Source organism: Crotalus tigris, unplaced genomic scaffold (assembly GCF_016545835.1).
Source record: "Crotalus tigris isolate CLP2741 ecotype Arizona unplaced genomic scaffold, ASM1654583v1 scf7180000017834.3080900, whole genome shotgun sequence".
NCBI classification, from domain to species: Eukaryota; Metazoa; Chordata; class Lepidosauria; order Squamata; family Viperidae; genus Crotalus; species Crotalus tigris.
The window spans coordinates 1,819,160-1,845,828 of record NW_024096662.1 but is presented as its reverse complement, the minus strand read 5'-3'; the positions used below and the strand labels follow the sequence as shown (position 1 = coordinate 1,845,828).

Here is a 26,669-nt window from a genome sequence, read left to right as displayed (position 1 = left end):
CGCCGCTTCTTGCAGGGACCGCGGTCCTTCTAGCCCACCCGGCCGGCCGCTCGGCTCCCCTACGTGCGCGTCTCGCCCGCAAGTCCCGGGGCTTTTGAACTGCAAGCTTTCGCGAAGCAACAGGCGGCGGCAGCTCGGGCGCTGAGTGGGCGGAGCTCGCCGCCGCCTTCTCACTGCCTCCCCAAAATGTCTCGGAAGAAAAGCCGCAGGAGAGTGAAAGTCTCTCTTTCCACGCCGGGCTCAGACGCTGCCTCGGAGGCTTTCGAAGCGAGTCCCTCGATCCCCCGCCTCCGAGTTCCTCAGCCTCAGCCCCGACTGGCTTGGAGATAAGGAGCGTGGGGAGCGCACACGCACGCTCGTGGCGGGAGGGGCGTGGAGGGCCTGCCCCGTCTGGCGAAAGGGAGAAGAGAGGCACTTGTTTTGTATACGCGCGCAGCCCGTTCCTGGGCGTTTCCAAGGAGCGAAGCCCACTTTGCGTAGTTTGCTCCCACAGGTAAGCGCATGGGCGGGCGTCGTGGGCGGCAGGATTTGGGGTGGGTGGCGGAGCGTTGAACGAGCGGCCAGTTCCACGCAGGGTTCAATTCTCCGGAGCAGGAAAGGTGATGTTTTGAATGGCGAGAACTTGGATGTTATGCTAAATTGTATCTAAATGTATAAGGATGCCATTCTTTTATTTCTTCATTTTTCTGATCCGCTAACCTGTTTTTTGCAAAGTGCGTTCTTTTAAAAGTTGCCCCCCCCCCTCTCTCTCTCTCATTTGTTCTTCCTTTTCTTTCTAGCTATGTCTTTCGGTTACAAGCTTCAAATATTTTATTGCCAGGTGAGAATGAATTCAAATTTTGGTGTCAACTTTATAATTAAAAATGTATATTGAGCTATTAAACTCAGATGCTTTTATAATTAGACATGTGTGGTGATATGAGGTTGTTGTTTTTTCCCCCCATCTTTACATTTTATAATTTTGCTTCATTGGGTGCCAGGTTTAGGAGCTATTTGCCAAATAAGATTTAAGTGATAAGTTCATTTTATTAAAAAGTGGCTTATCACCTAGTAATATATTTCTTAGCAGTTAATTGAAGTTGGGAATTCATTTCATCTCATCAAATGTGTATGTGTGTCCTTCACTTGCAGTTGTGACTCTGGGCTTCTAACGTTGAATTAAAAAGAAGTCAGCAAACAACCCCCACCCCCCAAAAAATAATTAAAAAATAACAAGGCAATCCACAATCATACTGCTCCCCTTTTTCAGAATAAACTCATCAATTCCACCGCCCACTCCAATGCCCAGGGGAAAAGAGCCTTGGAAAAGACCAGAAGGATCAAACCATCTGCATTTCAGGACATCTGCTCCTCCATAGGACCAGTCTTGCAACAGAGAAGGCACATCTGGGTCCCATCATTGTTTGATAGAGCATCCCCAAAGAGAGCCCAGTTTGATCTAGGGCTGGGGTGGGGAACCTTGGCTCTTTTATGACTTGTGGACTTCAACTCCCAGAATTCCTGAGCCAGCATGGCTGGCTGATGAATTCTGGGAGTTGAGGTCCACAAGTCATAAAAGAGCCAAGGTTCCCCACCCCTGGTCTAGGGGGTTAAGGCGTCAGGCTAGAAAGCAGGAGATGATGTGAGTTCAAGTCCGATTTTAGCCATGAAACCCAGCTGGGTGACTTGAGGCCAGTCATTCTCTCTCAGCCCCAACCACTTCACAGGATTGTTGCTGTGGGGAAAACAGGAGGAGGTAGGTGGTGGATATGTTCACCTCCTTGAGTTATTTGTAAAAATCATAAAAGCAGGATACAAATAAAAGAAAGAAAGCATTCCCATCCTTGGTGGATCTGATTGAAAAAAAAAACAGATAATTGGTTATTCAGCTCTACAAATAACCCAGCTCTCTGCCACATAGTGCTTTATGGGGTGACAAGCAATTGTAACTTCTCGGTAGTCTTCAGCTGCAGCCCCATGTAGAGTGTATTGCAGTAGTCCACATGGGAAATGACCAAGGCACGAATGACAGGAACAGAACCTCCTAATCCAGGAAAGAGCAATAAGCACACAAAATGGATTTGTGCAAAGCCCCTCTTGGCTGCATTTGCCATCTGCTGTTTAAGGGTCCAAGTGGATTCCCAAATTGTGTACCAGTTCAACTGAGAGAGTGACACCCAATCCAGAACTAACAATGAATGATTCCCAGACCAGGAATATAGTCGGGGAGGAGAGAGATGTTCCTAAATACACAGCCATTTGGTTTCTTCCCCATCCAGAACCTCCAGATACTGGAAAAGAGCCTTAACATCGTTATCTGGGTTGAGATATATAACTTTGAATTATCTATATATATTTAGCCCATGCCAATAGATTATTTCCCTACTTATTGAGTAGGAATGGAAGAGAATGAGGCATGCTGTAGAGCAGAAGCTTAAGTCTAGATCTTTTCCCTCTGAACATCAACAGGAACTGACCTTGGATGAAGGAGAAGAAGCACTGCAACACTAGTCCCCACCCTCTCAACACCTAAGCTGATCCTGAAAGATATGACCAATGATATTGAAGACTGCCAAAATATCAAAGAAAGCTATAGTGGAAGCCTTTCATCCCAGTTCCACTTTAGATCATCTACATGTGTGATCAGTGCCGTCTTAGAATCTGTGAAGATTCTCAGTCATCCAGGTCATGGTTGTCCCAAGGTGCTTTTTCAAGAGGCAAGTGGACTGTCTTTGTTTTTCCTCGAAGAGGTTTTGCTTTTCATTCGAGAAGCTTCTTCAGTTCAGAACTGAACATAAAGAAAATCAGTTGCCTCTTGAAAAAACACCTTTGGGATCGCCATCTTAGTACTATATCCTAAGCTGATTGAAAACATCTTCTCTCTCAACTTTCCCTAAAAAAAGAGAAAAGAAAGTTCTCTTTTTCAATTTGGGTGAAAACTATCCAGCACTAGTGATAGTTTCTTCAGGAAGGGACAGACTATAGAAAGTAAGGAAGATGACTTTGATGTAAATATCCAAGAACTGTTGCTTACCCAAAAGAGACTGAAATGTTTTTAATCTTTGAGAATTTAATAGTTGGAAGCCCCTCCGACAGACACCACCCTGATTCTCTGTGGAATAAGAAATGAGAAGAGCCATAGCATAATTAGACTTGCAAAATTCTGTTGTTATACTCAGTCTCAATGAAGGTAGTTCTAATCTTCCTATGGAGTTGATTTTCTGGGCTAGTCTAACTAATGGAGCTAACTTTAATCTTGCATTCATCTTAAATAAGAGGCATAAGATCTCATCTTTCTCTGTAGAAATGGCTCCCAATTCTCAGGGCACCCCACTATCCACTGAGCACCTCACTGCAGTGTAGTTGCAACCAGTGCTTTTTTTCTTAAAAAAAAAAAAAAGTGCCAGAACTCACACACGTCATACAACCCGCCTTGCCTACTCTACAAGGTTCCATCCAAAAAAGGTGCCGGAACTCCGTTCTGGGCGTTCTATGAGGAAAAAAAAAAAGCCCTGGTTGCAACACCTATAACAGATAAGTAACTTGCAAAACGCCAGTTGGAAGAGAATTAACAACAGTTGGAAGAGAATTAACCTCAGTCAACAGCAGCATAGCAGCCAGCCACACAGCCAGCATTTCTGAGTTGTCATAGGAGTTTATCAGAGAAATTCAGAGGAGACCAGGACCAATTCCTGACTTTCATGACTCAGTATGAACTGTTTATGGTGTTAGCCAACAGAATTTCTCCCAGATTACACTAATCACGCTAAAGTAACTTTTGTCCTCCGCGTGCTGAAAGAAGAGGTAGCCAAATGGACCACACCTGTTATTGAGGGCAATCACCCACAGGCTGGACAATTATCAAAATGTCATGCAAACATTTAGACATTTCTTTCAACATGGCATGAAACGAGTGACCACGAACCATAAAATCTGCAATATTAGGCAAGGTCAGTGTGGAGTACAGGTGAATATAACAGTTTTTAAATTATTTCCAAATATGTGGAACAGAATGATTTGGCTCTAATTGACCAATTGATAGAAGGGCTTGCTGAGAGATGAACTGATGAATCAGGGCACCCCAGATAATTTTGGAAGAGCTGTTATAACTGATGGCTGACTGGAAGAGTTGATGCAGGGGAGAATTGGCAAGATTTTACATTGTCCCTTCTATCCTCTCTCAATGACCTCTTGGGGATCCAGTGTAATCCACGAAAATTGGATTAATTGAAAGATCTCTTTGTGTCTCTCCATCAAGAGAAACAAAGAAGAAGAAAGGAACCGGGCTTATGCTTTTATTGTGATGGTCTCAAATCCTGCACAGCTACAGATCTACAGGTCATGTAGCTAGCAGGTAAATAGCAATACTCCACTTGCTTCAAGGACACAGTGTCAGGAAACCTCATAGGCCTCTTTCCCAAGAGTTCCCAAAGACAATTGGAACTCTTGGGAAACAATTAAGGTGAGCTCAGATGGCCAACAGCAGGCAAGCACACTTTATTGTTCCTATTATTCTTTGTTTAGTTTCAGGTCAGAAAGTTCAACTTTCTGTTCTTGTAGACATAGGAACAACCACTAATTGTATAGATCGGTCCAGTCTAAAAAGTTAAATTTATGCCCCCAGACAGCAGATGTGTTGTGGTGTACTAATCCATTGCAGTTGACGATACAAGATCACACTTTATGTAACTGCTTCCTTGCAAGGACCTGTTGTCTTGGGAATCAAGTTATATACTCCAGACATGGTCTGGCCACATATTGCAAAGCCTTTGCTCTTCCTCTCCTCCAACTCAATCCAGCACAGTGACTCTTCTACCTTGCTAGACAAATAGTCAAACTTTACTGTCATATTTGTGGAGGGGGCAATGCATTTGCCTCCCCGTCAAACACGTGATTGTACTATTAAATTGAAACCCGAGTCCTGGATTCCCACGAGTATTCAAGTTAGCCATCCTGATGACAATTTCAAAAAGGGGTTTATTCACTCTTCCAAATCTCTGGCATCTGCATTGGTAATATTCATCTCTTAGACTGAAGGTTCAGTTCCTATTGTTCATGATTATAGACTTCTCAATCAGGTCACCATTAAGGATTACTATCGATTGTCTCTTATTTCAAATCTATTGAACCACCTGCAAAGGCACTCATTGTTACTAAGTTGGATTTAAGAAATACTTACAATTTGATGAGGATAGAAGGAGTTAGTCCTTTTAATATACATTTACTATAATTTTTGAATCAGCTATGTATCCACTTAATTCTTGTGCCATCCAACTTATTCTTAACCAGCTTGCTACTAAGAATGTACTGTATTGAGAGACTTTGCTTTACTGAAGCTAATGTATTTTGATTAAAATATATGTCTCTTTCATTCCCATGATCTACTAATTTATTTATTGAATTTATATAGCCTCTCATCTCATAAAGCATGAGTTTGGGTAGCGCACAACAACAGAATAACAACAAATATAAAAACAGGAAATATAAAAAAGTAAAATCCAAATTGAAAACAAATATGCCAACCCTAAGCAAAGAGAAAATAAGAATAGGCCATTTGAACATATCTTCGGTTTCCTGCTGTAAAGAAGATTGTATGGTATTGTAAATATTTTGATATGAATATAAAGAAATTTATTTGAATCAGCTAAATGCAGTCAACTGTGAGAGCTTCTGATTTATTTTTTCACCAATAGAGAAATTAAAATTCTCTAACATGTTTTAAAATGACTTATTCTAAACAAATGTATTCTGACTTCAGATCATTAATACATTGTTTTTAAGGTACTTAGATATACCTATGTTTTATCAAAATTCCTATAGAATTTTGAAGAAACTGAATTTAGATAACTGGCCTGCTGCCTCCTTTTTATATTCTTCCAGGTGTCTTATACTCTTCCTTCTCCAGGATTTTTCATGAGTAAATACATACTCATGTAAATGAACTGTGATCACATCAGGAAGAAGTTCCCTTAGTATAGTGCAGTTTATCTGATCATCCAGAATGTGCTCTATCAGTCTCATGCTTCAATCTTACTTCTTCATATTTAATTTTAATGCTGTGGGCAGCTTATGTTTCAATCTTATCTCTGTATTGTATTGTATTGCTCTGAGCATTAAACAAAAAATAAAACATAATACAGGTATCAATTAAAACAGTCAAGTTGAGACCACTGTAAAAACAGCTTGCCAATATATCCTACACATATCTGCTGAGTTCATTAATATCCCAGTCAAGTCTTCAACAGCCTTTCAGCTATCCAAATGTCTGGGAGAAAATTTTTCCACAAGGCAGGCGCCATGATAGAGAAGGTACACTTGCTAGGACTCAACAGGCAACAGTGTTCCAGAGCTGCCCATTCTGCTGTATCTGGCAGGCAGAAGAAACCACCAGGGTTAAGTGGCTTCACTAATATAACTTGGTCCCATGCCATGTAGGGCCTTCTTGCACCCAAATGGGAGCCACTGCAGCTGACAGCGCAGCAATGTTACATGAAGATACTGCAGTGTGCCCAATGTGCACCGGCTACCAATCAGATTATTTATAGATCAGTCTCTTAATAGCCTTATCCTAGTTATGTTCATGCAGAATTATTTCCTATATAGTCAATTTCTTTTTTTCCCCTTGACATAATTGGTGTTTGAATTAGCTCTTTGAAGTAATTGAACATAATAAACGTTTTTCCAGAAAGCTTAGATGTAATGCTTAAGAAACATTGCTTAGGAAACTATTTAGGAAATAGAATTATCAGCCTTTGATAATTCATTCCTTAAACTGGAATTCCAAGATTTAGAAACAGGACATAGGTAGTAGAAGACATGTCAAATTTATCTATTATAATAATCATAAAATTGGATTATTGGAAACACAAGCAGACCTATGTATTTCAAGCCATTTTGTTTCAGACACTCATTTCTGATTATGTTGTCCAATAATCTTCTAGTCAAAATAGAGAATTTAAAATTGGTATAAATATCTTTTTTTTTCATGTTCACATCAGGTTAGGCATGCAAACTAAACATGTTTTACAAAGGTCACCAGTTCTTTGCATAATATTGTTAACTGCTGACTTGTTTAATAACATATTTCTAGTTATCAAGGCTGCTGAAAAATAATCTTTATCAAAGCAGAATTGGTCCATGGTTTCTAGTACTACTCAGAGTTTTTCTAAGGACATAGTTTTCCACGAATGTTAACCTTTGTGGGAATCCATTCTTTGGTTCATGATCAAACACTGCATATTTAGTTCTATAATTGCCTTTAAGAAATATTGCAACTAGCTGAGTAATAACCAAAACACTCCCTTTATTCTTTTGTAAGCCTAACAATTTAAATAGCTAGAAATGACTAGACAGCCTATGCAATGGAATAATGAATAACATTTGAGGCAGAAAAACATGCTGAGATTGGATCCAACCTTGAAATGGCTCATTCCAACCTTATAAGTTCTGACTTCACCAAAGATGTTCTCACATCAAAAGGGGCTCTTCTGACTTTATGGAAGTGTCCTGACCTCAAATCAACTCATTCTGTAAAACTGTGAGTCTGTAAGTCTTCCAATGAAGTTAGAATGACTTATTAAAAGGCTTATCAAGGATGCTTCAAGTATGGAACAATTTCACCTCAAAACATTTGCATATAGGTAGTTCTCAACTTACAACTGATCACTTAGTGACTGTTCAGAGTTATAACAGACCCACAAAAAGCTACTTGTGATCCAGTTTTGAAGTTCCAATATCATCCCTTACGCATATGACTGCAATTTATGATGATTTTGCAAGATGGGCTTGCTTAACAACTGCAGAATTATCTTTATGACCATTGCATTTGTCTAATAACTTCTACAGAAAAGATTGTAAAAATAGATCCCTCTTTACGATTTCATGAATTACCAGGCTCAATTAATTTATTATTAAATTTATTGGCTGCCCATCTTCAATCAGAATAGAACTGAAAGGGACCTTGGAGGTCTTCTAGTCCAACCCCCTGCTCAAGTAGGAGATCCTATACCCTTCCAGATAAGTTGCTGTCCAGTCTTTTCTTGAAAACCTCCAGTGATGAAGCATTACAACTTCTGGAGGCAAGCCGTTCCACTGATCAATTGTTCTCACTGTTAGGAAGTTTCTCCTTAATTCCAGGTTGCTTCTCTCCTTGATTAGTTTCCATCCATTGTTTCTGGTCTTGCCTTCTGGTGCTTTGGAAAATAAGTTGACCCCCTCTTCTTTGTGGCAGCCATTCAAATACTGGAATACTGTTCTCACATCACACCTAGTCCTTCTTTTCTCTAGACTGGCCACATCCATTCCTGTTATTGTTCTTCAAATGTTTTTTTTTTTTTTTTTTTTTTTTGTCTCCAGGCCCTTAATCATCTTAGTTGCTCTTCTTTGTACTTTTTTTTTTTCAAAGTCTCAACATCTTTTTTGTAATGAGGTGACCAAAGCTGGATGAAGTATTCCAGGTGTGGTTTTACTAAGGCTTTATAAAGCGGTACTAATACTTAATGTGATTTTGATTCTATGTCTCAGTTTATACAACCAAGGATTGTATTAGCTATTTTGGCTGCTGCCACACACTGCTGGCTCATATTTAAGTGATTGTCCACTAGGATACCAAGGTCCCTCTCACAGTTACAGTTTTTGAGCCAGGTTTTGCCTAATCTGTACTTCTACCTTTGGTTTTTCCTACTTGCTTTAATCTTGGTAGCCAACAGTTATAGTTGTATCAGGCACAAAGAATTAGGACTATATATTAAGTTGCAATTAAGATTTACTGCTGAAGCCTATACAGAGAATCTAGTCTACTAAGATTCAGTGCTAAATTGGTGCCAGATAAGGTCAACAGAATTCAATAGGGGTTAGACTTAGAACCATTAGTGGGAAAGTAACAACTAGACTGATGACTCATTTAACCCTGCCCCCCATCCCCCACTCTTCCTGCTCTTCTCTTATAGTAAGACAACAACTACATGTACCTCTGTCTGACTCCTTGAAGACCAATCCCTAAGACTTCAGAAAGCTACTATTAATTGAAGCAGACAGTTTTGGAGTAAATGGATCTGATATGTACTAATTTCTTATATTCTTTGCCAATGAATATAAAAATACTAAAAATAAACACCAGGCAATATGAGTCAACTAAAATAATGTTAAATATATTATGCCACATATCCTGAAGCATTTACGATTATTGACTTGCGACACTGCAACCAACGTATTCATAGCCCAGTTCCCAGCTTTCTGACTAACATGCCTGATAAAAGTTCAGCAGTAGTTTATCTTTCCTCATCTGAGTGCAGAACCAAAAGAGCTTTATTTTCTGATTTTTGTGGTCACCTAAAAGGCACCTTTGAGAGCAGGAATGTGATTATGGCTGAGGGTGGGGCATGGAGTAAAATATGTCAAATAGTAGCCACCGCTCTATGATCAAAATATTGGCCTTTGTTTACATGAATTATATGACACAAGTGAAAAAAGGGGTAAGAGCTTGAGTGTCAAAGTCATAGCTACTATTTGATTTTTTTTTGATAGACACCCTTTATGGACTGTCTAGGACAAGGTTTTTCAACCTTTTTACCCATTGTACCACTTTTAGGATATGACAACATCCGAGTACCACCAGTCGCCTAGCAAGGTGTCAAAAACTTGATGACAAAAAAAAAAGGAAAAAAGTGATAAAGTACAGATAGTCCTCGACTTACAACAGTTCGCTTAGTGACTGTTTGAAGTTACAATGGCATTGAAAAAGTGCCCCCAAGGCACAGCCGAGCAAGACACCTGCCTGCCTGCCCGGCTGCGCTCTTCCTCCTGTCCGAGGTTTCCATTGTTGTGAGCATTTCTGTTGAGGATTAGCAGCAGAGGTGGGGTGAGGGGGTGTTTGGTTTTTATTCCCCCCATCTGCTGGGTGGTTGCAGCAGGTTTTGGTCAATTCACATGACCCTGGGACACTGTGACCATCATAAATATGAATCAGTTGCCAAGCATCTGAATGTAAATCACAAGACCCTGGAGATGCTGCAACATTCCAGCTGATTGGCGCTTCTTCTTAGCTCAGAGGAAGCGCCAGGATCAGTGCTGCTTTCCAGCTGATTGGTGCTTCTTCAGGGCTCAGCAGAAGCACCAGGATCAGCGCCGAGCTCCAGCTGGAGCCTGGCTCTGATCCTGGCGCTTCCACTGAGCCCTGACAGCCCTGCAGCTCCAGCCATCCCTCACTCAGGCTTGTGCGGTGCTGCCACCAGTTCAGCTCATTCCTCTCCCCCACTACCACTTTTCTAGGATGGTCGCGTACCACTTGCCTGGTGCCAATGTACCACAGGTGGTACCCGTACCACTGGTTGAAAAGCCCTGGTCTAGGAGGTTACTAACTATGGATCTCATACACTATTTGGAAACATCATCATCGTAATAATGCAACCCATGTAGTGATATACAGCCATTTCTCTTTTTTTAAACAAATTTTATTGGTTTTTTAGGTTCTTAAAGCAACATATTCAAGACACACTGTGGTGTTGGGGTAATCAAACATCTTAAAACAAGACATATATACATAATATAATCAATAATCAAATATTCCCTCTCTTTTTCCCTCAGATAGCATAATATATTTAGAATATCCAATTCTAGCTTAAATTTATTCAACCTGAACCTGTTTTTAAGCTTCATCAATTTCTACCATAATCAAATTAACTTTAAATAAAAACATTTTCAATTCAAATATCTCTTCCACATATGTTCTACTTTCTTAATTTTATCAAAATCTTATTTGTTTCTTCTTCCATTACTCTCCCTTATTATTAATCATCCTGTACCTATCAAATCTATCAACTGATCTATCTCTTCAAGCTACAAAAATTAATATACCTTAAATCATGTCATTCTATTAAACAAAATTCAAATCTCCAATTAATTAACATGACTAATAATGTCCATATCATCAGAAAATCATATCTTATTAAATTTCAATTAACTATTAGTTCACTTCAAATCTGAAACATCTCTTCAATTTTCGTCATTCCATTACATCATAATTTTCATAGAAATAAACCTAACATTCTAAAAGGAACATTCCTAGTATTCTAAATTGTCTTTAATCCCTTATATAGAAAGATATCTCATTTTTAAACAAAAATATTAATCTATCCTAGACATATCTAAATGTATGTATTTATCAAACTATTCTATAGATATCTAATCCTTCACTTACTCAATCTCTTTGAATTAACAAATTAATATCAAATCATTTCAATCCTTTAAGTAAAGTTTAAATTTCACATGTTATAGGACAAACAAGTCATCTTATTTAATTAACATTCAATTAATTATTGATTCACTCCAACTCTAAGACATCTTTTTACTTCAAACTCAAAATCTCAGTCCTTACATCAGTCCATAGTTCTAGGTTGCCTTTAATCCAATTTAAGAAATTTTAAATTTCATTTTTCAATCTTATTCTAGCTTTCCTTTTTGCCAGGTAGGTTTCCATAACAGAGCTTCCCTTCCAGATAATAGGTCTCTTTTAGTTGCTTGTAGTGTCACTTGATTCGATACCGACCATCTTGATCTCTGATTTAATCCTCTGTTTCTCTTGTCCATAAAGCCTTGTTGCTTTAGAAGTCCAAAGTTCGGTCTTTGCTTTTCCTGATCTTGCTTGTAAGGCAAAATAAGATTCTCTTTATCCTCAGTTAAAACCTCTTCTTGTATAATCTGTTTTGTAGAGTAGTCAAGTGTAGTCTGGGAGTCAGTTTTAAGTTTTAAAGTAGAGATTCTGGCTCTTAATTCTGTAGTAGCCTCTTTTATTGTAGTACATATTTCTTCTTTAGCCTCATATATCTTTTCCAGTATAAGTTAAGTGTGATTGAGCCTTCTCCATTTTAGCAATAGTTAAAGAAGAGTCCTTTTCCTTTTTAGTGAAGGTTACAGTTGAACATTATCCACCCCCACAGATCACACAGCTAGCTCAAATTATCTTTTTTCTTGAAAAACAGTTTGAAAGCCAAAGCTCTCTCATCTCCAAATAAACAACAATCCAATATTAACTTTTGACCAGTAGGTGTCCTCAGTGAGCTAAAAAAACCTTCTTCAAACGCCAGTTTTTTTCCTTTTTTCTATCTTTTAAAGGGAGAATAGAAAAAGAAATACTCTGTCGATATAATACCACTCCAAAAAACACAAAAAAACAGTTTTTTATACAGCACAATGTAAGTAGGAATAGAGTATAGTCTTTAAATGGATATTTATTTGTTTTTTCTGTCCCTTTTGTTTCCACGATTACTAAAGCCGCTTTCTCCAGACGGGGAAATGATAGCACAAACAGCTTCTACAGGCAAAAACAGCAGGGGTATGGAGAGGAATAAAAGAGATCTCACCCAGATCATCCGCGGTGGGTCGTTAATGCTTAGATAACGATGTGACTTTCGGCTGGTGCAGCAGGGTGATCGGCCATCTTACAGGCCGATCTTTGCTCTGTCGGCCCTAAGGAAAAGCTGGAGATTTGGGAGAAGCTGCTGCCCTCCCCTATCTATCAGCTGGCCTCAGTGGTCACCCCTCCAGGGTGACTTTCGACCCCCTAGGGGGTCTACCGGCGAAGGAAACTCCGGACGGCCTGAAGAGAAGTTTCCAGGCGTGACCAGCGTCACCGTGTTCCGGAACCGGAAGTCGACATACACCCATTTCTAAAGAGAAATAATAAAATATGATTGATCACCTTGCTCACCCATACTGCTTAGCCATTTGACTCCTCCTGTTGGCAGGAGAATCATAGGGTTGAGTTGGAAGAACTTGGAGGGCTTTTAATGTGACCCTAGCCCAATGCAGGGATCTTCATACTATTCCAGACAAATCGGTATCTAATATTTTCCTGAAAATGTCTGTTGATGGAACACATACAGCTTCAGAGAACAGCCTGTTCCATTGTGTAATAGCTCTCCCAGACAGGGAAATTCTTCCTTATTACAGGTTTGGATGTTTCCCTGTAAAGCTCCCATCCATCGGTTCTTGTTTTACCCTCAGGCTTCACAGGCGATAAATCCACACCATCTTTGTAGCATCACTTCATGCATGGAAGACTGCTATTATGTCTCCCTTCTCTTTTTTAACCTAAACATACCAAGATCTGCTTTTCAAGAGATTTAGCCTTCAAGTCCCTTATCATCTTTTCACTGTTCTTCACACTCGTTCCAGATTTTCAGTGTTCTTTTTGTATTGTGGCAACCAAAATGACACAGACTTCCGGATGTGATCCAATCCATGCAACACAGAGTGTTGCTATCACTTCTCATGATTTTGACACATATCTCTATTGAACCAAAGTGCATTGGATGTTTTGGCAGCCATAGCACCTTGTTGGCTTACGCTTAATTTGTGTTCTACCAACACACCCAAATCCTTCTTGCGAGTATTACTGCTAAGCCAGATAGTACCAACCCTGCACCTGTGCATCTGTTCATGCATAGCTTTCAAGGAAAAGAACATGGAACAAACTATGACTATGTGATGAAATATACCAAAAGGGAACCCTTCATAGAGATAGAAGGGTCATTGTGTCTAATCCTCTGTTCAGGGCAGGAATCCAGATTAAAGCATCTTAATACAGATGGTTGTTTAGCCTCCACTTATATATATAGCCACATTTTAAGGAAAACCAACTACTTCTATAAAACACTGATTCCATTATAAAAATGTTTATTCACTTTGGAATTTTTTTCTAATCCAGAGAGAATCTGCCTTCCTATAAATTAGCACTATTCTTAATCTTAGTCTCTAGAATGAAAGAGAACAAGACAGATCTTCTTCTGCTGAAGTGCTATTATATCTTTATTCATCCATCTTTTCTCAAGGCTAAAATGCCTAGGTCTTTCTATTTTATTGAATGATTCAATATACAGTTCCTTGATCATCTTTGTTGCCCTTTAAACCAGTGGTTCTCAACCTTTCTAATGCCGTGACCCCATAATACAGTTCCCCATGTTGTGGTGACCCCCAAGTGGGTGTGGCCACCAATAAGAGGGAGTAGGACAGCTAGGGAAAAGGGAAAAAATGGCGGACAGCGTGGTTTGGCGACCCCCGTGAAATGGTCATTCGACCCCAAATGGGGTCCCGACCCACAGGTTGAGAACCACTGCTTTAAACCTAGGATTTGATCAATACAAATGGTCAAGTAGACAATAGAGTATCTGGGAATAGAATAGAACACTTGCTTCCCAAGATTTGGGAATTGTGTTTCTTCTTATTTTATTGGCTGAAATATTATGCCCAATCCAGGTAAAATTACTGAAAAGAGAAAAAAAGATCTTAACACTGGATAAGGTCCTGGGAGAACAGCAAAGAGTTTGTTGGTTCTCCCTTCCTTCTCATCTTACTGTATAAGGTGGGAGAGAAAGAAGTATTCTGAGGGATGTCTCAACTCTGCCTTCTAAAGTAACCTTCATGACTTGGTGTCCTCCAGATGTTTTCAGAAGTCACATTCCCAAGTGAGCTGCGTCTTTGGAGTGTTATAGCCAAACACATCCGCAAGACACCGGGTGAGAAAGATTGCTGTAATGGCTTGCAGACAAGGTTGCTCCCTTGTTTTATTTACTGGCTCTTGAGTTTTTAGTTACAGCCCAGACAAGCATAGTCATTGAGCAGGAGATGATGGTAGTGGGAAAAATAAAGCTCTTTAGCCCAGAATTCAGTCTTCTTCTTGAACTTCTCAGAAATCTTGAGATGTTTAGTCATTTATACCCAAGCTTTGGTTCCTGGGATGCCTTCCTTGCAATCTACATATGATCTCCTGTTGACACCACAATAGGCCTGGTTTCAGTAGCTTCATGTCTCCGCAGGCCATGCCTCCAGTCCGGTGAAACTGCTATAAAATCTGGAGTTTTAAGAAAGAGTAGCAGAATAACACTGAACCAAATGTGCTATAAGAGCCTTCTCAATGAAATTATCCTAAATGTGTAGTTTTGTTAGATCTTCCGTGTTCAGGATAGAGGCAGATACGCCTCCATTTCTAATAGTTTTGTAGAAGGAAGAATTTCAGCAAGCCTGGCTTACATATCTAGCTGCACCTCTTTTAACATTTGCTTAGGGGCAGATTTATTAAAGAGGCAGAAGACCAGTGGTGGGATTCAAATATGTGAACAACCGGTTCTCTGTGTGGATGCTGCTTCTGGAAGTCCATTCTGGGCCCGGGCAACAAAAAATTAACTACCGGTTCTGCCGAAGTGGTGTGAACCAGCTGAATCCCACCACTGCAGAAGACCCTATTTCTTTTCCATTGGCTACTCTAAAGTGAAACAAAAAACTTAGAAAAAGGAATAAGAGTTAACCAAAGATAGTAATCCACTTGTAGAGGAGCTGTGCAAGCAATAAATACATTCCCGTGGGGTTTTTTTTTTTTTTTTTGGAATAGATTTTATTAGTTTTTAGAGGGTTAGGGACAAGGTGGGGTCAGGATTAGGGTTGGAATTCCCGTGTTTTAACATGTGCACTTGCAGGTGTGCTTTTTTTTAAAAAAAAACAAAGCCTGTTTATGTCTTTTCCAAGTTGTTTTCAAACTTGTAGGAATGCATTTATGCTGTTAGCACTAATTGGGAAACATTCCTCACTCATAAGCTTCCAGATAATAAAAGCAGTTCACTGGGAATATTACACATCCATGAACTCATTCCAGAACAACAGGGGAAAACCAGTTTCTCTTCTTTACCACCTTCCTTTTGGCCCTCTCCAAGTGTCTTCCAAGATGAAGCAACCTGTGAGTTGGCAGCTGTTATTTCTGATCTTTCCTGAAGATTACAGACACCAGCCCTTAAACTGCCTCCCTGCAGAGTTCACTCAGGCCATATGACCAGGTCAGCAGTACTTCCCTTTTTTTTCAGGGACCTTATTTTTTTTGGCTTCACCCTACATCAATATACGATGCTACCTTCTTTCTCAGATTTTGTTATGCAACCACCAAAGTGCCCTGGACAAGTGAAGACTGGCTCCTGAGAAAGAAAGCTTTGTAATGGGGGGGGAGAGAGATGGCCATTCTTTATGCAATACTTGTCATGTTTACAATTTCTGCTATAATCTCTCCTGCAGAATGAGAACCTGCAGACCCTTAACTCCCAAGACAGCCAATACACTCAAGGGTTAGACAACTGGAAATATGGCCATCCCATTTTCAAAGGTGATCCTAAAGGGTGGGTGTTCTTCAGTGGTGGGATTCAAATAGGTGAACAACCAGTTCTATGTGTGGATGCCACTTCTGGAAGTCCATTCTGGGCCTGGGCAACAAAAAAATTAGCTACCGGTTCTGCCAAACTGGTGCGAACTGGCTGAATCCCACCACTGGTGTTCTTCCATTTCAAATGAAGCTGTGGGAATTTCCCTCTACCAACTCCACCCTGTACTAAAAGGCAGTTAAATCTCAGCACCAGCAGAAACATTTTTAAATGGAGCTGAAAGATCAGAAGTTGATGTTTAACATCAAATTTGGTCAAAAATAGAGGACAGTAAATCAAACTCAACATTACAAGAACTTGAAATATGACTAATATATTGAAAGCTAAGACTATAAATTAGAAACAGAAAGGCAAATATTTATCTACTATTGTACTTTCACAATTGAACATTAGAGGTCGAGAAAGGTTTTTTTTTAATGCTCAGTGTTAACATCAGGATATCCACAATGTATGGTCAAAAAAATAAAAATGGTGGCTGCAACAGCACTGCACATAAACAGGCAGAGCTTTTGATGGCATCAATGTGGCCACTTGTTTGACTTTTTTTATTGTACCCGGCAGACACTTACTTAATACACAGTTTTGTTACTATCCACAAAATAGTGCAATCTAAAGTGCTACTCCTCAGGGTGCAACTGACTTCAGGATGCCTTTTTCCAGGTTACTCCACTCCTGGTTTTCTGTTCCATCTTTCCAAACATCAGCCAGCTTTCATCTATCTATCTATCTATCTATCTATCTATCTATCTATTTGATTCTTACCTCCATGGACCATTTTATATTCTCCCCACCCCCTTAGGTCTTCTTTAATAATTTGGGGTAAAATGATACTTCAAACTTCTACAGTTTCCCCAAAACTTGTTTTTGCAGGCAAACGTATCTTTGAAGAATGGGATTTTCCCCAGAAAAAAAAAAACAAAACAGGAACCATAAAACTTTACAAATTAAAAAAAAATAATGTGAAAAAGTTAGACTCCCTTTCTTTCTTTCTCAATCAGAATAGAGCTGGAAGAGGCCTTCAAGGTCTTCTTGTCCAACCCCCTGCTCAAGCAGGAGACCTAAAACAACCCTGCCCACCCAGACACAAAGGAGGGTCTCTCTAAGTTGCCAAAGAGATATGTAATATTTTTTCTGTAAATACTGAGAGTCTTTCTGAAGCCTTTCTTCCAGGGATCAGCTCTAATATCAAGGTCCTGGCTGAGGAAAAAGTGTCTGTCTAAAGGAAACACATGTTGGGAAAAGGGGCTTGCACTACTCAACCCACCACCATTACCACCCCACCCTCCAGACAATCCTTTTTATTCCAGAATCCTGATTGCTTGCTATTTTGCTTCTGCAGGATGGAGGCAGCTCTTTGCTCCATTCATTGGACTCTGTAAAGCGACGAGTGATGTTTCACCTGCATCAACCATGCAGGTGAAACATGGATAAGAGCCAGTTTGGGGTAGTGGTTAGGGTGCTGTCCTAGAAACCAAGGGACTAAGTTCTATTCTCATCTTAGACATGAAAGCCAGCTGCATAACTTTGGGCCATCACCAAGAAACTGTGAATTCTAGTCCCACCTTAGGCATGAATGCCAGCTGGGTAACCTTGAGATAATCATTCTCTCTCAGTCCAACCCACCTCACAGTCTTCTTATAGTGGGTAAAATAGAAGGAAGGAATATTAGGTGCCTTGAGTTACTTATAAAGTAATAAAAATGGAATAAAAATCAAATAAATAAATATACTTCCAAATAACAAGGAGAAACCACTTAGGCAAATGTTCTTAAATATTTCTCTTTTTTGCACATCAGTCTCAAACTTACCTAAGACTGAACACTGGCCTTTCCCAGTTTCTGAGGTCAAAAGAGCTCAGTTCTCTAGTCCAAAGGAGACTAAGATCCATTTATATCTCTGACTGATCCCAAATTACCAGAAGGGTTGGTTTTCATTGGAAGACATCTATTTAGGAAAGGGGTCTTCAAACTCGGCCCTTTTATGACTTGTGGACTTCAACTCCCAGAATTCCTCAGCCAGCTTGCTTGGCTGAGGAATTCTGGGAGTTGAAGTCCACAAGTCATAAAAGGGCCGAGTTTGAAGACCCTTGGTTTAGCCTATAGCAGTGGTTCTCAACCTGTGGGTCGGGACCCCATTTGGGGTCGAATGACCATTTCACGGGGGTCGCCAAACAAGGCTGTCCGCCATTTTTCCCCCTTTTCTTTGGCCACGCCCCTGGCACCCGGTGATGTATAAGTGGTTGGGGGTCACCACAACATGGGGAACTATATTATGGGGTCGCGGCATTAGAAAGGTTGAGAACCACTGGCCTATAGGATCTTGTATCTTCACCGACAGCTAAAAGCTGGTGGTAGGCTTATAATTATTTTAACAAGCTTAATGCAAAGTCTGCTAATTATCAGAGCAAGATATCCTGATATAACTTAGAGAATCCTTCAAAGAAGGGCTTGAAGGCAAAATTATTAGGTGACCAGAGTTTTTGCCTGTTATTGCACTGGTAACAATAACATAATCTTGAGCATCATTCTGGATAATGGATCCACGTGCTAGCAGTTTCTCTTGTCCATCTTTCCCACCTGCATCATTTGTTTTTCTTTTTTCTTTTTGCCAAGTTAAGGGAACATTGGAAATTCACCCTCATAAGACCTCAATGCCCTGTTGTCTTCTCTTCACTTCTAAATTTGCCTATACAAAGTAGACTGCTTGCACAATAAAGATTTCATCTGGAAGTACATCCCAGGTTAAAAGGGGTGATTTCAAAATAAATAAATAGTAGGATTGCTTTCTTTAAAGAAAAAAAACCCATGCATTTTTCTTCTGTGTAAATAAAAGAACCGCAAAAGATGCAACCTTTGTATGAGTCAGGTTCATGTTAAGTATAGGGATCTAATTGGGGATCTAACATTTCCACATCTTTAACCAATGTTTGGATTTCTAGACAAGTTTTCCTGTCCTCCTATGACCTTTATTGTTATGTAGGAAGGCTGATCACTGAAATGTGTTCCTTAAATTCATGAAGGCCATATAAAGAATGAGGCTGCCAGATTGGGAGTGGAAATATCTAGAGCAGTGGTTCTCAACCTCTTTAATGCTGCGACCCCCAACCGGTCGTAAGTCGAGGACTACTCAACCGGTCGTAAGTCAAGGACTACTCAACTGGTGCAGCACCATTTGCAGAATGGGACTTTTGGCGGGCTCAGCAGGGCAGAGACAGCCTGGACAATTCCTATTGGCTTTTGAAAGCCAATACAATTAAACTCTATTCAAGAGAGTCTATTCTATTGGCTTTCAAAAGCGAATAGAATAAAAGGGAGTAGCACAGCTAAGGTAAAGGGAAAAAAAATGGCGGACTGCGTTGTTTGGTGACCCCCATGAAATGGTCGTTCGACCCCAAATGGGGTCCCGACCCACAGGTTGAGAACCACTGATCTAGAGGACCATTAATGGCAGAAATTCATTCATGGCCGCCATCTTGTTTTGATCTGGATTTTGGCAGCTCTAATCTAATAACCTTAGGATATAATCAAGTTGGTTCCTGACTTGCACCTGCCAGATCTTCCCCACCATTTCATTCATAAATAAATAAGTCACTGATTTTCCTGCCAACAAGCTTTCCCTTTTATCTTACAAGGCTTGAACCACTTGTACAAACATGCTTTTTGAATTCTTCCACATATTAAAAACAAAACAAAAACAACAATCCAGCTCACAAGGTGAGACGTTTTAGGCTTTGCCGATCTCTGTAGTGATCGAAAGCTGAGGCCCTAGCACTGGTTTTGGAACTTCTGGGCCAGTATACTTTGACTGGTTGTCCATTCTGCTCCTAAGAAGATGCTCCAGGTACCTTTAGATTAAGGTAAGTCATGAAAACACCATTTCTTCATTGCTGCCCCAACAATCTTCTTCTAAAATCTTGCTGGCTTTCACATAGACATCTTCCATAAAGCTATTAAAACATGGCTGTTCTGACAAGCTTTGGGAGAGTAATATCCCACCTTTGCCCACGTCATTTAGGAAGCATGCTATCATAATTTTCTATTGTTTTATGTGAGACTTTATAGGCTTGTTGTTTTATTACAGTACTTGGTTTGTGGCTGTGCAATGATGAATATGCAGGGAATAGAAAACGAATGAATAAATCCTGAGGAGTTTTGTTCAAAATACTGTGCAACACTGGCTGCATTTTTAACATTTTAATTTTGTTTAATCAAAATTGTATATTACATATAAGACTTCTTCTTGAAGATTTATAATCTGAAATGTGTGTGTTTGGAGAAGTATGAATGTTTGAAACAATTCACCCATTTAATTCTGCTGCATGTGGAGATAATCCATTGGAGTGGGCTAAAAATATTATTCCCTTTCAGTAGCAAAGGAAAAAGTATACAAGATACAACTGAGTGATGAAATCGTTATTTCATCTTGTATTCTTTAGCTATGAAGATAGAGCAGCGCTTTGGCCTGGAGGTGAAGATGCTTGTCTCCCACTTGGAAGGTTGAGAGTTCAATCCTGGGCAGCGACAGATGTTTCTCTATCAGGGCGCAAAGAGAAAATAACTGCTGTGAACTCCACATAGGCATCAGGAAGGGCATTCGGCTGGTAAATGCTCAGCTTCACTCAGTTGCCCCGACTCCATCCCGATAGAAGGTATTGTAGGGTTGTAAAAAGAAAAAAAAAATCTTTGTATGAAGGCACTATTTTAAAAGGCTCTTCTATTTGTAATGTTTTATATATAAAGAACAGAAAGCAGTATGTGAATCATTGTATAGACATAATGGAAGCAAGGACAATTTGCAAAGATGGAACATAGATCTAGAGAGGCACCATGAAGAGTGTTGAAGAAAATGTGTTTATATACTATTTCCTTTCTTTTATAACTTTAATTTTTTATTGGTTTCTTTTTTTTTTATTTTATTTTGTATGTATGTGTAATGTTGCTTGCCTGAAAAGGAATTGTTATGATGTGTGTGATACACATAAGTTCTATAGCAGGTGTTTTGGGAAGGTACCAGTCTATAATGTCTTCACTTTCCACCTATAGGAAGTGGTAGGTTACAGAAAGGAACAACCTGAAACATGGTTTTCTAATTTACGGGGTTAAGAAACTTATCAGGGAAAAATATTCAGCATAAAGTCTACACTGCTTTCTGACTTGTTACTGTAATTCATGTAGACGGTAGAGAGCATTTATTTCTGTGTGGACATTCATGTGAAAATTTTCTTTAATAAAGTATCCAGCTTTTCAATAACGAGTGGTAACTTTTCCTTAGAGTTTTTTTTGAACACTGTAGGCAAATGTATATGGTTAGACAATTAATATGATTTTTTCTGCATTTTAAGACATCCAGTGACAAGACAATGGGAACAAAATGCCTTTTGTTCAGACCAAACTATTCCTAATGATCTCCTGTGCCAGCAGCACCACTAATTCACAAGGTCTTGCACTAAGTCCCTTTCAAAAGGCCAAACAGAGCAGAACACGAAGCAGAAACTCTCAGAGTTGCTAGCTCTTTACACCATGTTGGTGGTCTCATAAACTGGGTGTGGAGAAATAGGTTCCAAAAACCAAGAGCAAAAGGGAGGAAATATATATCATCCTATAAGTAATTTTACCCTGGGGTCTTCATTTCATTTCTAAATAAAAGACTACAAGTAAAGGCGTGTGGGATTTAATGGAAATCATCACATGCGAAACAGGGGTGAAAGAGCTTTCTCAAACCCTGGAGATCCAGATAGGTGATTCTCCAATGACATGGTGGCAGTGGTACCTGCATTACAAAATTTAAGGACACCAAAAGTTGTCGTTTCAGCACATACGGATGGCATTTAGTAAAGAAAGACTGTCTTGGTATGTTTTGTATGAGCAATGTGCCAGAGAGGGAATATGGTCTTGGGTTTGTCATCAGAAAGCATGTTGTGTAGAACAAGGGTCCCCAATCCTCAGGCCAGTACCGGGCTGTGGCATGCCAGCAACTGGTCCACACAAACAAGCAAAGCCTCATTCGCGGGATGCAGGCAGCACACAAAACCACACCCCCTCCGGTCCATTGAAAAACCTCTCTCCACGGAACCGGTCCCTGTGCCCAAAAGGTTGGGGACCTCTGGTGTAGAAAATGCAATAGATTCAAAAGTAGAGAACACAGGATGTGAGCGGCCTTTTTCTGTCAAGGACCTTTGCCTCGTATGGAAAAGGGGAATACATTAAGTTGGTAATTGTATAGAGTTAGTCCTCAACTTATGACAGTTTGTTTAGTGACCATTTGAAGTTACAACAGCAGTGATATATGACTGTTTTTCACACTTATGACCATTTTAGCATCCCCATGGTCACATGATCAAAATTTGGATGCTTGGCAATTGACTCGTATTTATGACGGTTGCAGTGTCCCAGGGTCATGTGATGCATCCATTTATATACATGTAAGGTTGTGAAGGAAGGAAATGCAGTAATATGTACAGGTAGTCCTCAACTTACAACAGTTTGTTTAGTGACCATTCAAAGGTACAACAGTGCTGAAAAAAGTGACTTATAATCATTTTTCACACTTATCACTGTAGCATCTCCTTGGTCACGTGATCAAAATTCAGATGTTTGGCAACTGGTATGTACTTATGACAGTTGCAGTGTCCCAGAATCATGTGATCCCCTTTTGTGATCTTCTGACAAGCAAAGTCAATGGGGAAGCCAGATTCAGTTAACAACTGTGTTACTAACTGAATAACTACAGTGATTCACTTAACAACTGTGGAAAGAAAGGTTGTAAAATGGGGCAAAAATCACTTGACAACTTTCTTCCCTAACATAAATTTTGGGTTCAATTGTGGTTGTAAGTTGAGGACTACCTGTACAATCCTTTATTATTTGTCTATGAAGTATAACAACTAGACTCTTTCATTCTCTCCTTCTCTCTCTCTCTCTCTCTCTCTCTGTTCTGCGTTTCCAAGCAGGTGGCAGAAGATTGGATAGGAAGACTTATTACAGAGAATTAGACAGCTATAAGTACAAGACATTTTCCATCTACTATTATCCAGGAATCCTGACATTTACATCAAGTATTCCCAAGGTTTGAATCCTGAATATCTTCCTCCCATCTTTTTGAGTCAACAGCCTTGTGGCTATTCATTTCCCAAGCTTGAAATGACTCTAGTTTAAGAAGCAGAGATTCTCAGCTCACCAGCTTCAACACTTATAATTAATATTAAAACAAATAAAAAATCACTGCAAGGTCAAGGTAATTGTTTTACATTACAGGAGATTACAGGAGATTTTCTGCAGCACATGCTGTTTTACCTGGGAGCTAATATCTACAAAAAAAAGGGGGGGGGGATAGTCATTTTGGAATAGTGGAGGAGGGAGGTACATGCTTATCCTCTGACATAGTATGTCTCTCAAAGCAGAAAATGTGGGCAGGAGAGTGGTGGAACTGCTGCCAAAAGGTGCTAGATTATCCTTAAGTAGGAGTTCCAAACTTGTTGTTGTCCTCCATTTCTTCACAAAATGACCTTCAAGTGATACTAATAAAGGAGAATATTTGTAGCTCATAGTTGACACGAGGGGTCCTTGGTTGCTTGTTTTCTTGCAGACGTTTCATTACCCAGACTGGGTAACATCATCAGTGCTAGATTTCATAGACACATAGCATTCATGATGTTACCTAGTCTGGGTAATGAAATGTTTGCAAGAAAACGAGCAAGTTCAGAGAGCACCAAGGATACCTCACATTCAAGTGAGGAATGATAAAGTTTCTTGTAATCCTTTTTAGTCATGGCATACAACTGGCTGCTGTCCTTCCCAATTCTTCCCAAGACATACCTGAGAGGCCAGTTATTTATTTATTTAGCGTATAGCATATCATACATAGACTAGCAATATAAATTAACATTTCATCTTCATGCTGGGGTTTTTGGCTTCGTGCTTCTAGGAGCCTGAAGATGACGAATGAGACTTCGTCGAAACGTCTCCAAGACACTTCCAATTTGATGCTGGCTCAGGAATTCTGGGAGTTGAAGTCCACGAGTCATAAAAGAGCCAAGGTTGCCTACCCCTGGTCTAGGCTATCTAACCATTGAAGCACAGTATTGTTTATATTAAAAATAATCAGATACTGGAGCGGTATAGGCTCTGAGCTTACAATGTGTTCAATGTGTTTGAGGTGGGACCCCTGCAGTCACACTGAGGGGAGGATACTATGCCCTATTTATACAGAGAATCCTGACAGATGCCATGGGACAGTGATAGCAAGCCTTTTAGAGACCGAGTGCCCAAACTGCAACCCAAAACCCACTTATGCATCATCAGGTGCCGGTGTGTGTGGCCCATTGGGTGGGCATGGCTGCAGTGGTAACAGCAGACTGGGTGGGACTAAAAAGTTCAATCAATCAATTCCAACTTTGCAAAATCTTATTTTTCCCACAAGAAGTTGAAATTGACTGATTGATTGAACCTTTTTTTTTTGCACACGGCGGCGGAGGCCTAAAGCGAAAAGGTTTTATGAAACCCAGCTGAAGGCCTAGGACTGGAGTGACGGTGCGTGTGCCCACAGAGAGGGCTCTGCGTGCCGCCTCTGGCACCTGTGCCATAGGATCGCCACTACTGCCATGGGAGGTGCGAATCCTGTCAGGATTCTCCATTGCTGATTTGGCAGTTCAAAGCCTGCCACCTTTCTTGTGGGCTCATGTATATGTTTTCCTATCACTGGGCATTCAGCCATCCATTTGGCTTTCCGTTGGAAATCAATGTTAATGTTGTTGGGCAGATGTTGTTCAAGTGCCAGTAGGGATTTCCTGGATTTGACCCTTCATGCTGATAAATGAGAGTCCAGTGAAATTAAGCGAAGGATATATAGCAACCACTGGATTAGAGGAAGAGGAATGAAATGGGAACCAGTGCTTGGGTGTAGATGGCCTTAGAAAACTACAGGAAAATAGTTGCCTACATAGATCTCAATCTTAGACTTTTTAACTTCTGTCAAATCCAAGCTTTCTGATGACCTGAATTCATGCCCATTTTTCTGTAGAAAGTTAGTACCTCTCAGAGAAACAGATATTTATGTAATAGAGGGATTACAAAGCTGATGAATAACTTTCATTTAACCCCCATTCTTTGTTTGATGGTATAGAACAGTAGTTCTCAACCTTCCTAATGCCGTGACCCTTTAATACAGTTCTTCATGTTGTGGTGACTCCTAACCCCCCATCCAGCTGGCCAGGGGGTATCAAAAACTTGACCAAAAAAAAGAGGAAAAAATGGGAAAGTATAGGTAGTCCTCGCCTTACAACAATTCGCTTAGTGACTGTTTGAAGTTACAACAGCACTGAAAAAGCAAATTATGATCATTTTTCACACTTATGATTGTTGCAGCATCCCCAGGGTCATGTGATTTACATTCGGATGCTTGACAACTGATTCATACTTATGACGTTCACAGTGTCCCAGGGTCACGTGATCAATGGCCAGGGGGCGTGGTCAGCTGATCACTCAGGTTGCAGAGTGCCTGTGGGGGGGAATCTGTGGGTCTCTGGGATGGGTCTGGGGTGGGTGCTTGTCTTTCCTCCCTTCTCTCCCCTTGTCCCTTCCTTCCTTCTTTTCTTTCTTTCCTTCACCTCCCTCTTAGTCTCTTCCTCCTTCCCTCCCTCTCCCATTGTCCCTTCCTTCCTTCTTTTCTTCCTTTCCTTCACCTCCCTTAGTCTCTTCCGCCTTCCCTCCCTCTTTCCCATTCTTCTTCCTTCTTTCCTTCCTTTCTTTCACCTCCCTCTTAGTTCGTTCCTTCCTTCGTTCCTTCCTTCCCTCTTTGTCTCTTCCTTCCTTCCCTCCCTTCCATTGTTCCTTCCTTCCTTCCCTCTCTCATTGTCCCTTACTCCCTCCCTCTTCGTCCCTTCCTTCCTCCCCCCCTCCGCGCCCAGGAAGGGACAAGAGGAGGGGGACAGGCTGCCAGAGGCAAAGGAGAGCTCCACCCAGCTCACTTGCTCAGTTTTACCAAAAAACAAGCCGCTTGCTAAGTTAGCAGAAGCCCCAGGATCAGCGCCGGGCTACAGCTGATTCACACTTCTGCTAAATTAGCAAGCGACATGTTTTCTAGCAAAGCTCGAGTAAGTTTGCTGGGCAGGTGCCAAGGAGAGCTGCTACAGCTGACCTGCTGCTTGGCTGCTCTGCAAAAGTGCAGATCAGCTGTAGAGGTACGCCCCGATCCTGGACAAGAGGGAAGGACGGAAGGGACAAGGGGAAAGAGGGAGGGAAGGAGGGACAAAGAGGGAGGCAAAGGAAAGGAAGGAAGGAAGGAAGGAAGGAAGGAAGGAAGGAAGGAAGGAAGGAAGGAAGGAAGGGACAAGGGGAGAGAGGGAGGGAAGGAGGGACAAAGAGGGAAGCAAAGGAAAGGAAGGAAGGAAGGAAAGAAAGAAAGAAAGAAAGAAAGAAAGAAAGAAAGAAAGAAGGGACAATGGGAGAGGGAGGAAAAGAGGAAGAGACCAAGAGGGAGGGAAGGAAAGGAAGTT

General features: G+C 40.5%; 1 long non-coding RNA gene across 2 annotated transcripts; it reads left to right on the top strand.

Annotated features, from left to right (window-relative positions):
• Positions 1–17: 17 nt before the first annotated feature.
• On the top strand, positions 18–23,409 carry LOC120307941. Of its 2 annotated transcripts, none has more exons than XR_005556703.1 (3): positions 18–493; positions 20,613–20,825; positions 23,127–23,409. It is a non-coding gene; the product is annotated as an uncharacterized LOC120307941 (long non-coding RNA). The 2 variants fall into 2 exon arrangements; XR_005556702.1 differs by lacking the exon at positions 18–493 and adding an exon at positions 19,631–20,033.
• Positions 23,410–26,669: the final 3,260 nt, after the last annotated feature.